Below are 11878 nucleotides of genomic sequence, written 5' to 3'. Positions count from 1 at the left end.
CACTACTGCCTATGAAATGTGGGAAAGACTGAAAGAGATCTATGGTGGAGATGACAATGTCAGAAGAGCCAAAGCTAAAAGTCTGAGAGGACAGTTCGATCAGATGAAAATGAAAGAAGATGAAAATATTGCCAAATATGTTGAAAGAATTAAAGCATGTGTCAGCGCTATCAAAGCTTCTGGAGGAAGTATCAGTGAAGAGACAGTCATAAGTAAAGTTCTTAGAACTCTACTTCTAGTTTATGCCATCAGGGTATCAGCCATTCAAGAAAGAAGGTGTGAGGCCAATCACAAGATAAATCTAGAGGCCATAGTTGAAAGATTGACAGCATTTGAATTAGATAATTTTGATAATTATCTTCCAGCTGCAAAGAACATTGAGTCTGCATTTGAAGCCAAGCTTTCACTCAAGGACAAAGGAAAAAAGAAGAAGGAATCTCAGTCAGAAAGTGAAGATCAATCAGATCAGAGCTCTGACAGCGACCTTGAAGTAATTGAAGCCCTACTTGCAAAGAAATATTCAAGAGGAAGAGGTAAATACAGAGGTAAAGTACCCCTAATCTACTTTTCATGTGAAGAAGTTGGTCATATTGCTGCAAGGTTTCCAAACAAGAAAGATAAATATGAAAAGAAAGATAATAAATGGAACAGTAAGAAAGATTTCAAATCATTTAAGGATAAAAGTAAGAAATCATGTTTTATGGCTAAAGATTCTAATGATTCTAATGATGAAGAAGAGGATGAGATTGTTTACATTGCTGTAAAAGATGAATCTGACAATGAAGAAATGGCACTCATCTCTCACATAAGTAAGAATGATACATGGATCATTGATAGTGGCTGCTCACATCATATGACTGGAGATAAAACAAAGTTTGATCAATTTGAAGAGTATGATGGTGGCAGTGTAAGATTTGGAAACAATGAACCTTGTTGCATCAAAGGAAAAGGAAGAATCACTCTAACCCAGGAACTTGTATGTGATAATGCTTATTGGGTAGAAGGACTAAAGCACAATTTATTGAGTGTGGAACAGTTACTCAACAATGGACTCAAAGTAGAATTCATCCAAGGCAAAGCAAGACTGCTGAATGATAAAGGAAAGCTGATTGGATCTGGTATTCAAACTAAAAGTAACTTGTTCTATCTTGAACTTGATGAACATTCATGTTTTATTGTTCAAATAGAAGAGAGTTGGTTATGGCATAAAAGATTATGTCATGTGAATTTTGACAATCTGGTAAAGATAAGCAAATTCAAGAAAGTGAGAGGCATTCCTGATTTAAAGAAACCAGAGGTCAGTTTATGCAAGAATTGTCAAATTGGAAAGATGGGTAAGTCTACTTTCAAAAGCAAAAATTATCAGTCTGAAGATTTATTAGAAATTGTGCATACTGACTTATGTGGACCTATTGAAACTGAAAGCTATACTGGTGAAAAATATTTTATTCTTTTTGTTGATGATTATTCAAGAATGATGACCATCATGTACCTAAGGAACAAATCAGAAGCATTTGAAAAGTTCAAATGGTATTTGGCAAGAGTAAAAAAAGAAACAGGGAAAAGATTGAAATGCCTAAGGTCAGATAGAGGTGGTGAATTTATTTCACATGAATTTAATAACTTTTGTATTGAAAGAGGAATCAAAAGACAGGTTTCAGCACCAGGTACTCCTGAATAAAATGGCATAGCTGAAAGAAGGAACAAATCCATCATGGATTGTGCAAGAACCTTGATGATAGAAAAGAATGTTGCTATCAAATACTGGAAGGAGGCTATCAGTACAGCAGTTCATACCTTAAACCGAGTACAGTTAAAAAAAGACTCATTCAAAACTCCCTACGAAATATGGTATGGCTATAAATCCAATGTAAGTTATCTGAAAGTATTTGGAAGCAAATGTTATATCTTGAAAGAATCTAGAAAAGGTAAATTTGATGTAAAAGGTGATGAAGGTATATTTCTTGGATACTCATGCAAGAGTAAATCATATAGATGCTTGAACTTATCTACTCACAAAGTCATAGAAAGTATACATGTGAAAGTTGATGAATTTGCAGAAAAGACTGAAGAAGAAAGCAGAAAAGAACCAGAAGATTACAAAAGATTCGTCTTCAGTGATTCGGATATAATATCAACTGCATCTGAGAATCAGAAATCTTCTTCTACCGAGTCATCACTAACCGAGTCGCAGGAAACATCTACCGAGCCAACATCTACTGAGCCAACGTCTACCGAGTCAGAAAATACCGAGTTAGAGATTACCGAGCCTGAGGTAACCGAGCAGGTACATACCGTGCCAGTTGATACCGAGCCAGACCAAACCGAGCAAGGAGGAGAAATACAAGAAGATAACGACAAAATTCATCCAAAAGAAAAAGAACCTGTTCTAGCCAAATATGTCAGGAGACATCATTCAGCAGATCAGATCATTGGAAATAAATCTGATGGAACCATCACAAGAAGTAAGTTGAAAGGTACTTGTTTACTTGCTGATTTTGAACCTAGAACTGTCAAAGATTCATTAGAAAATGATAATTGGATTGAAGTAATGAATGAAGAAATAGAGCAGATAGAGAAAAACAAAACATGGACTCTTATACCCAAGCCTAAAGACAAAAATGTAATCAGTACAAAGTGGGTTTTCAGAAATAAGTTGGATGAAAATGGTAAAGTATCAAGAAACAAAGCTAGATTAGTGTGCAAAGGATATTCTCAAGAAGAAGGCATAGATTATGGAGAAACTTTTGCTCCCATTGCTAGATTGGAAGGTGTTAGAACCTTATTAGCATATGCTGCCTACAAAGGATTTAAAGTTTATCAGATGGATGTCAAGTCAGCATTTCTAAATGGTATACTGGATGAAGAGGTCTACATTGAACAACCTGAAGGTTTTATTGATCCAGATAAAAAGAGCATGGTTTGCAAATTGCACAAGGCATTGTATGGTCTGAAACAAGCCCCTAGAGCATGGTATGAAAGATTGCATAGCTATCTTATTCAAATTGGATTTCAAAGAAATAATGATAACAGTAGTTTGTATATCAAGGAAGGACCAAAAAATAAGATTGTCCTGGCAGAAATATTTGTAGATGATATTATTTTTACAAGGAATGATGATCTTTGCAAAGAATTTTCAGAACAAATGAGCAAGGAATTTGAAATGTCAATGTTCAGTGAAATCAAATTCTTTGTGGGACTTCAAATTCAGCAGAACAAAAATGGCATCTACATCACTCAAGCAAAATATATCAAAGAGATATTGAAAAAGTTTGGTATGGAAGACTGTAAACTAGTTGGAACTCCCATGTGTACTGGACTAAAACTTACCAAAGAAGATGATTCAAAGGAAATAGATCAGACATTGTACAGATCTATGATTGGAAAGTTGCAATATGTAGTTCATACTAGGCCAGATATTGCTCTTGCAGTTGGAATTGTGGCAAGATTTTCAGCCAAACCAAGAGAAAATCACATGATGGCAATCAAGAGAATAATGAGATATCTGAAAGGAACTGAAGATTATGGATTATGGTATAAACTTGGAGGAAACCTAGACTTAAAAGTGTTTACTGATGCTGATTGGGCAGGAAACCTTGACGACAGAAAAAGCACAAGTGGAGGTGCATTCTTTCTTGGAAAGAGGTTGGTTTCTTGGATAAGCAAAAAGCAAAATTGTACAGCTCAATCAACAGCAGAGGCAGAGTATGTTGCTGCAGCAGTAAACTGTTCTAATATTGTTTGGTTCAAGCAATTGCTACAAGGCATGAAGATGGAAATCAAGGAACCAGTCGTCATGTTTTGTGATAACACAAGTGCAATCAATATATCTAAAAATCCAGTAATGCATTCTAAGACTAAGCACATTGCAATCAAGTATCACTTTGTTAGAGAATTGGTGCAGGACAAGAAAATCAGATTGGAATATGTACATACAAAGGAACAGATTGCTGACATATTCACAAAGCCTTTACCTAAGGATGAATTTTTTTATCTCAGAGGTAAGTTAGGGGTTATTCCCCTATCTGAAGTTCACTAAAATAAGTTTTAGTGATGTATCAGCTCTTACAAAATTGAACAATCATCAGTTGATGCAGCAAATCAAGGAAATATTGCATATGAATCAGTACTAAAGGTACAATGAAATTCATTTGAAATTAGATGGTCTTTGGCATGTGTTGTCAAAGAGGGAGAGTTTTACTGTCATATCTTTTTCGAAATTAAAAATTTGATTAAGTAATTTCTTCACAGAGGGAGATTACTGTAAGAGGGAGAGTTCTCTATCTTAGAGGGAGAATTGTTAATTGTGTTGTGTTGCAGTAGACTTGCTTTCAAATTTCATTTCTGCTATGACATGTTGTGTTGCCATCAATGCCAAAGAGGGAGATTGTTGGATACAATTAAATAATTGTGTATTGTTTTTTATGTTACACAAATGTCATATAAGTTATCAGACAGAGTCTACCTAGTTCTATCAACCAGGAAAATAGTTTACAGAGTCTACCGAGCTCAGTCGGTCAGTAAAAGCCTTTTGCAGTGTATACCGAGCATTCCTGTATGTCACACGGTGAGTTAGTGTTAACCGAGTTCACTCGGTAAGCTAAGGAAAGTTTAGTTCTTACCGAGATCACTCGGGTATCAAAGGATTTTGTAGCGAATGGTTAGTGTTAACCGAGTTCGCACGGTAAGCTAAGGAAAGCTGAGTTTTCACCGAGCTCACTCGGTAGTCGAAGACAGCTTTTACCGAGTCCAGTCGGTTTCCAAAGGAAGTGGCAGGTTTACCGAATTTCCCGGTAATTTTAGTTTTTACCGAGTTTTTCCGGTTAACACAGGAAGGAAGTTTTTGTTCTGTATTGACCGAGCAGCATCGGCCAGTGAAGAATTTTGTTTTTTTAGTTCAAGCTGACTTTGGAATATGTTTCGTCAAGTTGGTTGGGCAAGCCGACTTTGGAATTATTTTGACAAGTTGGTTGGGCCGACCTGGTATTATGAATAATATATAAAGAGGTGCTCAAGATGCAAAAAAAGAGAGGATAGAAAGTATGTACGGATAGTGCAAGGAAGTGCAAGGAAGAAACTTGCGTGTGCCTAAGTAGAATTGAGCAGAGGGAAATCTTGGAGCTGTAGAGATATATTTGATCAGTAAGGATCTTGTGGAGCCAAACTGAGATCTATATTCAGCAAAATAAGTTGCATGTATTTTCAGATCATTCATTGTTGCTTTCTAACCATTGTAACAGTGATTCCAAAATCTCCTAACAGAGTTGGTTTAATAGCCATTTCATAAATCCTTTAATAGGGTGGCAATTCAGTTGAATTTTTCAAAAGACCTCTTACAAGGCCACTCCTAACAGGGTGATTAAATCCTCTAACAGGGTCACACCTAACAGTGTGTTTTGTAACCTTTAACAAGGTTGGCTCCTAACAGGGCTCACTTCAGAAGAGTGAAAATTGGTGACTAGTTGCTGGTGGTTTTTCCCATATTGGGTTTCCACGTAAATCTGGTGTCTACTGTGTTAATGATTACTTTCTTTTGCATAGTCGCTTATTTCAGTAAATGCTTCATAAATTAACTAAACATCTATCAAGTTTTAAGCAGTAATTTTTGTGTTTATCGAGTAGAAGCAGCAACTAAGTTTAAGGCATCTTTGGGACTTTAAAAAAAATTTTTGTGGTAACTGATTCACCCCTCCCCTCTCAGTTACCCCATCTTCATTTTCCAACATGATACTACATATACATATTTCATCCATTCCATGGCATTTTATAACAATACATATCCCTTATAGTAGATTGTTCCCAATTCTTCTTAGGTCTACAAATAATTCTGGGTAATAGCAACTAACCAAGACTCATAAATTAAATGTAAGAAAGTGATGAACAGCTTTGACATTCTTCAAACATTAAAGTAAAATTGTGTTTAATTTTAAGCTTGACACTTATTCATGTTTTCTCCATATGTAGACTGAAACTAGTTGATCAATGCCTCATCCATTGGGATTCAGAGTCTATCCAGTTTCTTCACCTAATTGACTACATTACAATCAATTCTATTAGTAGCTCTTACTAAAACTCATTCTTATACATATCCTCCCTATTATCATGGAAATCCTATCATATTCACTAAAGCATTTAACTAATTCATTGAATTAAAACTAATAGTTAAAATGATATAGAACTTAGCCTAATTGCACTCAAATGAATGAGCTTTGCTCATGCAATTTCAAGATAACTAGGTAATAAAATGGAGACAAGATTTAGAAAGAAAAGACATGGGGGAAATTCATCTTTGTATTAATTTCCTTTCAAATTTGTATAACAACTATAATAAAACTCAAAATGACTCAAGATAAGACATCAAGATCCTATAACATCAATGTGTTCTTATATACTTGCAGAGAAAATACATTGTGCAAAGTTTGCATCAAGGACTAGACTAAAAAAAACTTAGTAAAACTAAAATTATGCAATGACTTGGACCCTTTCTCTGGCCTTGGAATCTCACTTATTTAGGGTGAGATGCAACAAGCTTCAAGCATAGAGAAATTAATAGTTGTCCTTAAGACAAAAGTTATTTACATTGTTACTATCATAAATGATAAAGAAGTTGTGCAACATAATTTTTTTCATCATGAATATTCTCTAGTGGGACCACTTTCTACTGCATCTTTTGTTGCAATTCTTTACTGATAGGAAGTTGATAATTGGCTTCACTACTATTGTTGCTCCTCAAAAGATGTAGAAAATGGAATTGATTGTGATGTATTTGGCTTTACTTTTTGTAGGCTTACTTCAACTCAAGGCTCTCCATTTATATCATCATGAATTGATATGAAAATAGTTATATTTAATTCTTCTTCTGCCAAGTCACCAGTTTGGATTTCTGTGCTTGCCACTACAATTGGTTGCTCACCTTTGTCCTCTTCTTCTTTCACTGATGTGTTAATAATTTGTACTTCATCTTGTTCCATATCTTCATCATCAGTTTCAATATATTCTAACTAAAATGCATGAACTAAATCTGCCATCCACTTGTCAAAAAGTGTGTCATCTAGCCAATTAAAATTTAGAAGATCATATTGTTTCTTCATCACATATTCTCCTAATTTATCAATCTCAATAAAGTATTGCCTCAAAGAATCAAAGAATAACTGAACTTTTACAGCTTCCTTAGCTATGGAGCTACCCACCATGCATTTCCCTTTTCATTGATAACCATATTCATTCAAAGGCACAATAAATCATTTAGTTCATGGCCCATTCATCTTCATTCTTCAACCTATCCCTTTTTTCTATAGCATGTGGAAATAGTTCAAAATTAACACTCTTATACTTGTCAAGATAGCTTATGATTCTTATTTGCAATGCAACTCTCTTATCATCAAAATTTCATATATCATTTCTTAAATCATAAGATTTCTCTATATGCTTATAAGATGAACTAATAACAAAAAAGAATAGAAGATTAATGTTCATCCTTATTTCTTCTAATCTATTTGTTGACAATTGCTTTGGAGCATCATCACTTGCTTTCAACTCTTCCCATGTATTTAATACTTTTGTTAGCCACTCATAGAATGATTTCCAATCAATTTTATTTACTAAATATATAATGGCTTCCCTTAACCTTTCCTCATATTTGATTTCCAACTCTACATGCAATGCCCAGAATTTTTTCTTTTCTTCTTCAAAATCTTCTACAGTATAATACTATGGTCTTTGTGGTGTGTCTAGGATTTCAATGAGAGTGGATTTAAGGCTCCACTAATGGGTGAGGATATGTGATTCTTGGCCTAGTGGATCACACCATCAATTTTTTCTTCAATTCAATCCTCTTTTGAACTTCTTTATTTTATGCAACCAAAACCTTCTCATACTTGTTTTGTAATTCCAACCTTCCTCTTTTGTCTCTCTAAGTTGTGGCTAAGGTAAAGTTGGCTGATCCAACACCTATCTCTATGGCCTCTTGAGTGGTTGTTTCTTCAACTCTTTTTACAATTAGGCTTCCTATCAAGCCAGTATCATCAGGCTGGGAAGAGGTAGTCCTGGATCCTTTTCTCATTGACCATATGACTAGTGCAGCATGGTCCTTACTAAATTTGGCTCCTTTCATTTCTTTCTTCCCCTTTTCATCTATGCTCAATTTATTTGTAATAGAATTGAAAACCATGGCATCTGTAGTATACCAATTGGGTAGTAGAAAAGCCCCAAATGTTTTTATCATTTGCCAACCTATTAGAAACAATAGTCCACCAAGATAACTTGGTGGATTAGTTGTCTAATAATTAAAAGACTTATCTTCTTCAAACAAACTTAACCATTCAACTAAAGTAAATAGAAACCATACAAAGATGCACATAGATAATTACACCAAATATGTTGACTAGAGAAACCCTTGATCCAAGGGAAAACCTCAATGGGAATGATGCCCACAAGATGATGTACTAATATAAATATTCCTTGTTAGAGGATGGATCTTGTTAGGAGTATATTATAATAATTAGTATAATGATTCCCTATTAGGAGAATTTGAATCCCTATTAGGAGATTCCAACCCTATTAGGAGTTGTAGTACAATGTATGCAAAAAGAGACCACTACGCAAAAATGCAATTTCAATTGCAAGAATAGCTCACTGCTCAAACAAAGAGTTTACTATTATTTTCTTCTTTCCTCATTCTTTCCTTTGTCCTATAAATTGGACCAATCACTATCAAAACTTGTAGACTAGGTCACGAACCTCAAATCCAAATACCAAACCACAAATCACTGATCAAAACCTCATCAATGAAGTTTCCTTCACTTCCATGCTACTCTGCTCAACATTTCATTTCACATTCTCTACTACTTTCTGTACATTCACACTTTTCATATATCCTTTTTTTGATAAAAAAATATATCCTTCCTTAATACTAAGTCCATAAAACAATTCCTTCAGTCAGCTATTAGTCCTTTTCAATTAATTATTATAGTACCACATTAAGAACACGTTACACTTAGTGATAACACAAATCTTCCACCTTGCAACTTGAAAAAAATTTCGTACACATAATATTGTGATGAGTGACCTTATCAACATCATCCTTAACATGCCTTCTCCATGTCCTCAACCTCAATCCTCACGATATCAACTTTGCTAAGAGATATAACAAGTTTACCAAAACATGCCTCTGTAAACTCTATCTCAGAATAGATATCACCAAAAATTACATAACTTCTTCTAAACTTATCCTTTCTACTTTTGACATTAATTGCATATGCTACATACTCAGAAGTGTGTCCCATAACCTTAGGTGGTTATCATGCTCAACTAGCTATCCATATCAACTTAATCTTTCTATTTTTCATCATGCTATGTTGACATCAATGACAAACTCAATCATGAATGTAACATATCATCATCAAACCAATCTTCCAACAATCTCCCCCTTTGGCATTGATGGAAACATAGATAAAAAAACATCTAGTTCTAAGAATACCAAAAAAAGATAAATAGTCTTCAAATCAAATCTTGCTTCATGCTTTATTTACCTCAATGGGTTTGCCCCATTGTTAATACTAGAATACTATACTCATGCCAAACATCTTCTTACCATAATGTGTTCATATAATACTTCTCCCCATAGCATGATGCCAAACTCTCCCCCATAGTATGATGTTTTTCATGCTAGATTTCTCCCTCATTGACATCAATGTCAAAGGTTTCAGCAACCAACATCTTTGCATCAAACACTGCAACAACTTACTATCCCAAGTGTCAAAAGACATTGTTTACAACAATATCAAGCAAGAGTCCTAGATGACTCTGTCCATCACAGATACTCTCCCATACAAGAAGAATCAACATCTAGTCTAGACAAACAATCACACTCTATTACCCTATACTGATTCATTCTTGCATCTTCTACTCTAACGTAGGAAGGGGCATAATGCCAAGAATGGCTGACAAATACTCAAAAGTATCTTTGGGAAGAGGCTTAGTGAATATATCTACAATCTTCTCTTTTGTGCTTACATACTCCAATCTAATTTCTTTTTCTATAATTTTTTCTCTCAACATGTGATACTTAATAGAAGTGTCCTTAGTCTTTGAATGAAAAATTGGATTCTTTGACATATTTACCATGCTTGTGTTGTCACAATGTATAATAATAGGTTCACTGATTTCTATCCTTATATCCTTTAGCATCTGTATCATCCTAATAACTTGATTGCAATTATTTGTTGCTGCAACATACTTTGCTTTTGCTATACTTTGAGATGTACAATCCTACTTCTTTCTTAACCAAGAAACCAATTTTCCTCTAAGAAGGAAGGCTCCTCCACTGGTGCTCTTTCTATGATCCATACTACCTACCCAATCTACATCAATATAAGCACTTATAGTAAAATTATTAGATCTGTCATACCATAATCCAAATTCTAAAGTTCCTTTTAGATATCTAAATATCCTTTTTACTACTACATAGTGTGCTTCTCTAGGATCATCTTGGAGTCTTGCAATAATTCCAACTACATTCAGTATATCCATCCTTGTGTGAGTTTGATATTGCAATCCTCTGATAATAGATTTGTACTTCTTCTACTCAATAGTAGATATCTCATCCTTTGTAGATAACTTGTGTCCAATTACTACAAGTGTTCCAATAGGTTTACATGTTCCCAAACCAAACCTTTTTAGTAAGTCCTTTAAGTACTTAGTCTAAGAAATAAAGATTCTTTCTTTATTCTGTACTATCTGCAATCCTAGGAAATATTTCATTTCTCCAATCATACTCATTTCAAATTCTTTCTTCATTTCTTCTACAAACTTTTTGCTTTCTTCATCATTACCTCCAAATATAATGTCATCAACAAATATTACCAAAATCATGAAACCATCATCAGTTTCATTCCAATACAAATTGTTATCTACCATACCTTTGATATATCTAAGCTTTATCAAATGCCTGTCTAACCTTGCATACTAGGTTCTAGGTGCTTGCTTCAATCCATACAATGCTTTCCTCAATTTTCATAATGTATCCTTATCATTTGTCAAAGGATATCCTTTAGGCTACTCAATGTATACCTCTCTTTCAAGTTCTCCATTCATAAATGTTGACTTGACATCCATTTGATATACTTTAAATTTCTTTTGTGTTGCATAGGCTAATAATAATCTTACTACTTCTATTCTAGCCACTGGATCATAGGTCTCATCATAGTCTATTCCTTATTGTTGTGAGTAACCTTTACATAGCAATCTTTCTTTGCTTCTTACAACTTCACCTTTCTCATTCATCTTGTTCCCAAATATGCATTTGGTTCCTATCACATTCTTGTCTATTGTTCTGGGGACCAATTCCCATGTTCCATTCTTTTCTATCTGATCCAATTCTTCTTTCATAGCTTGTTTCCAGTAGTCATCTTTATATACTTCATCTACATTCTTTAGTTCAACTTGAGATATCAAGCATAGATCTTTATTCAATCAACTCCTTTTCATCACACCTTTTTCTTTGCTTCCAATGATCTGTTCATTTGGGTGATTCTTTATCATGTTCTTTCCTAACGTGGGAATTTCTATCTCAACTCTTGGTTCTACTAAAGGTTTTGAGCATTGTTCCTACCTTGGTTCTAATTCATTTTGCAAATCATTGTTAGTCTCAAGAAATATCTCATCATTCCTTGGCTAGTAACAGTATCATCATCTGAATTGTAATCGATTATTCTCTCTCATATTATGAAATTCTCATCAAGTCTCACATTTTCCCTTTCCATAATAGTCTTAGTTTTTTTATTATAACATGTGTAAGCCTTTCTTTTCAATGAATAACCAAGAAACATACCTTCATCACTTCTAGTATCAAACTTACCAATATCATCATCTCTCTTTA

The sequence above is a fragment of the Cupressus sempervirens genome, chromosome 4 (genome assembly GCF_028749045.1).
Source record: "Cupressus sempervirens isolate cs-2001-9-10 chromosome 4, ASM2874904v1, whole genome shotgun sequence".
NCBI lineage: Eukaryota > Viridiplantae > Streptophyta > Pinopsida > Cupressales > Cupressaceae > Cupressus > Cupressus sempervirens.
This window is presented reverse-complemented; position numbering follows the sequence as displayed.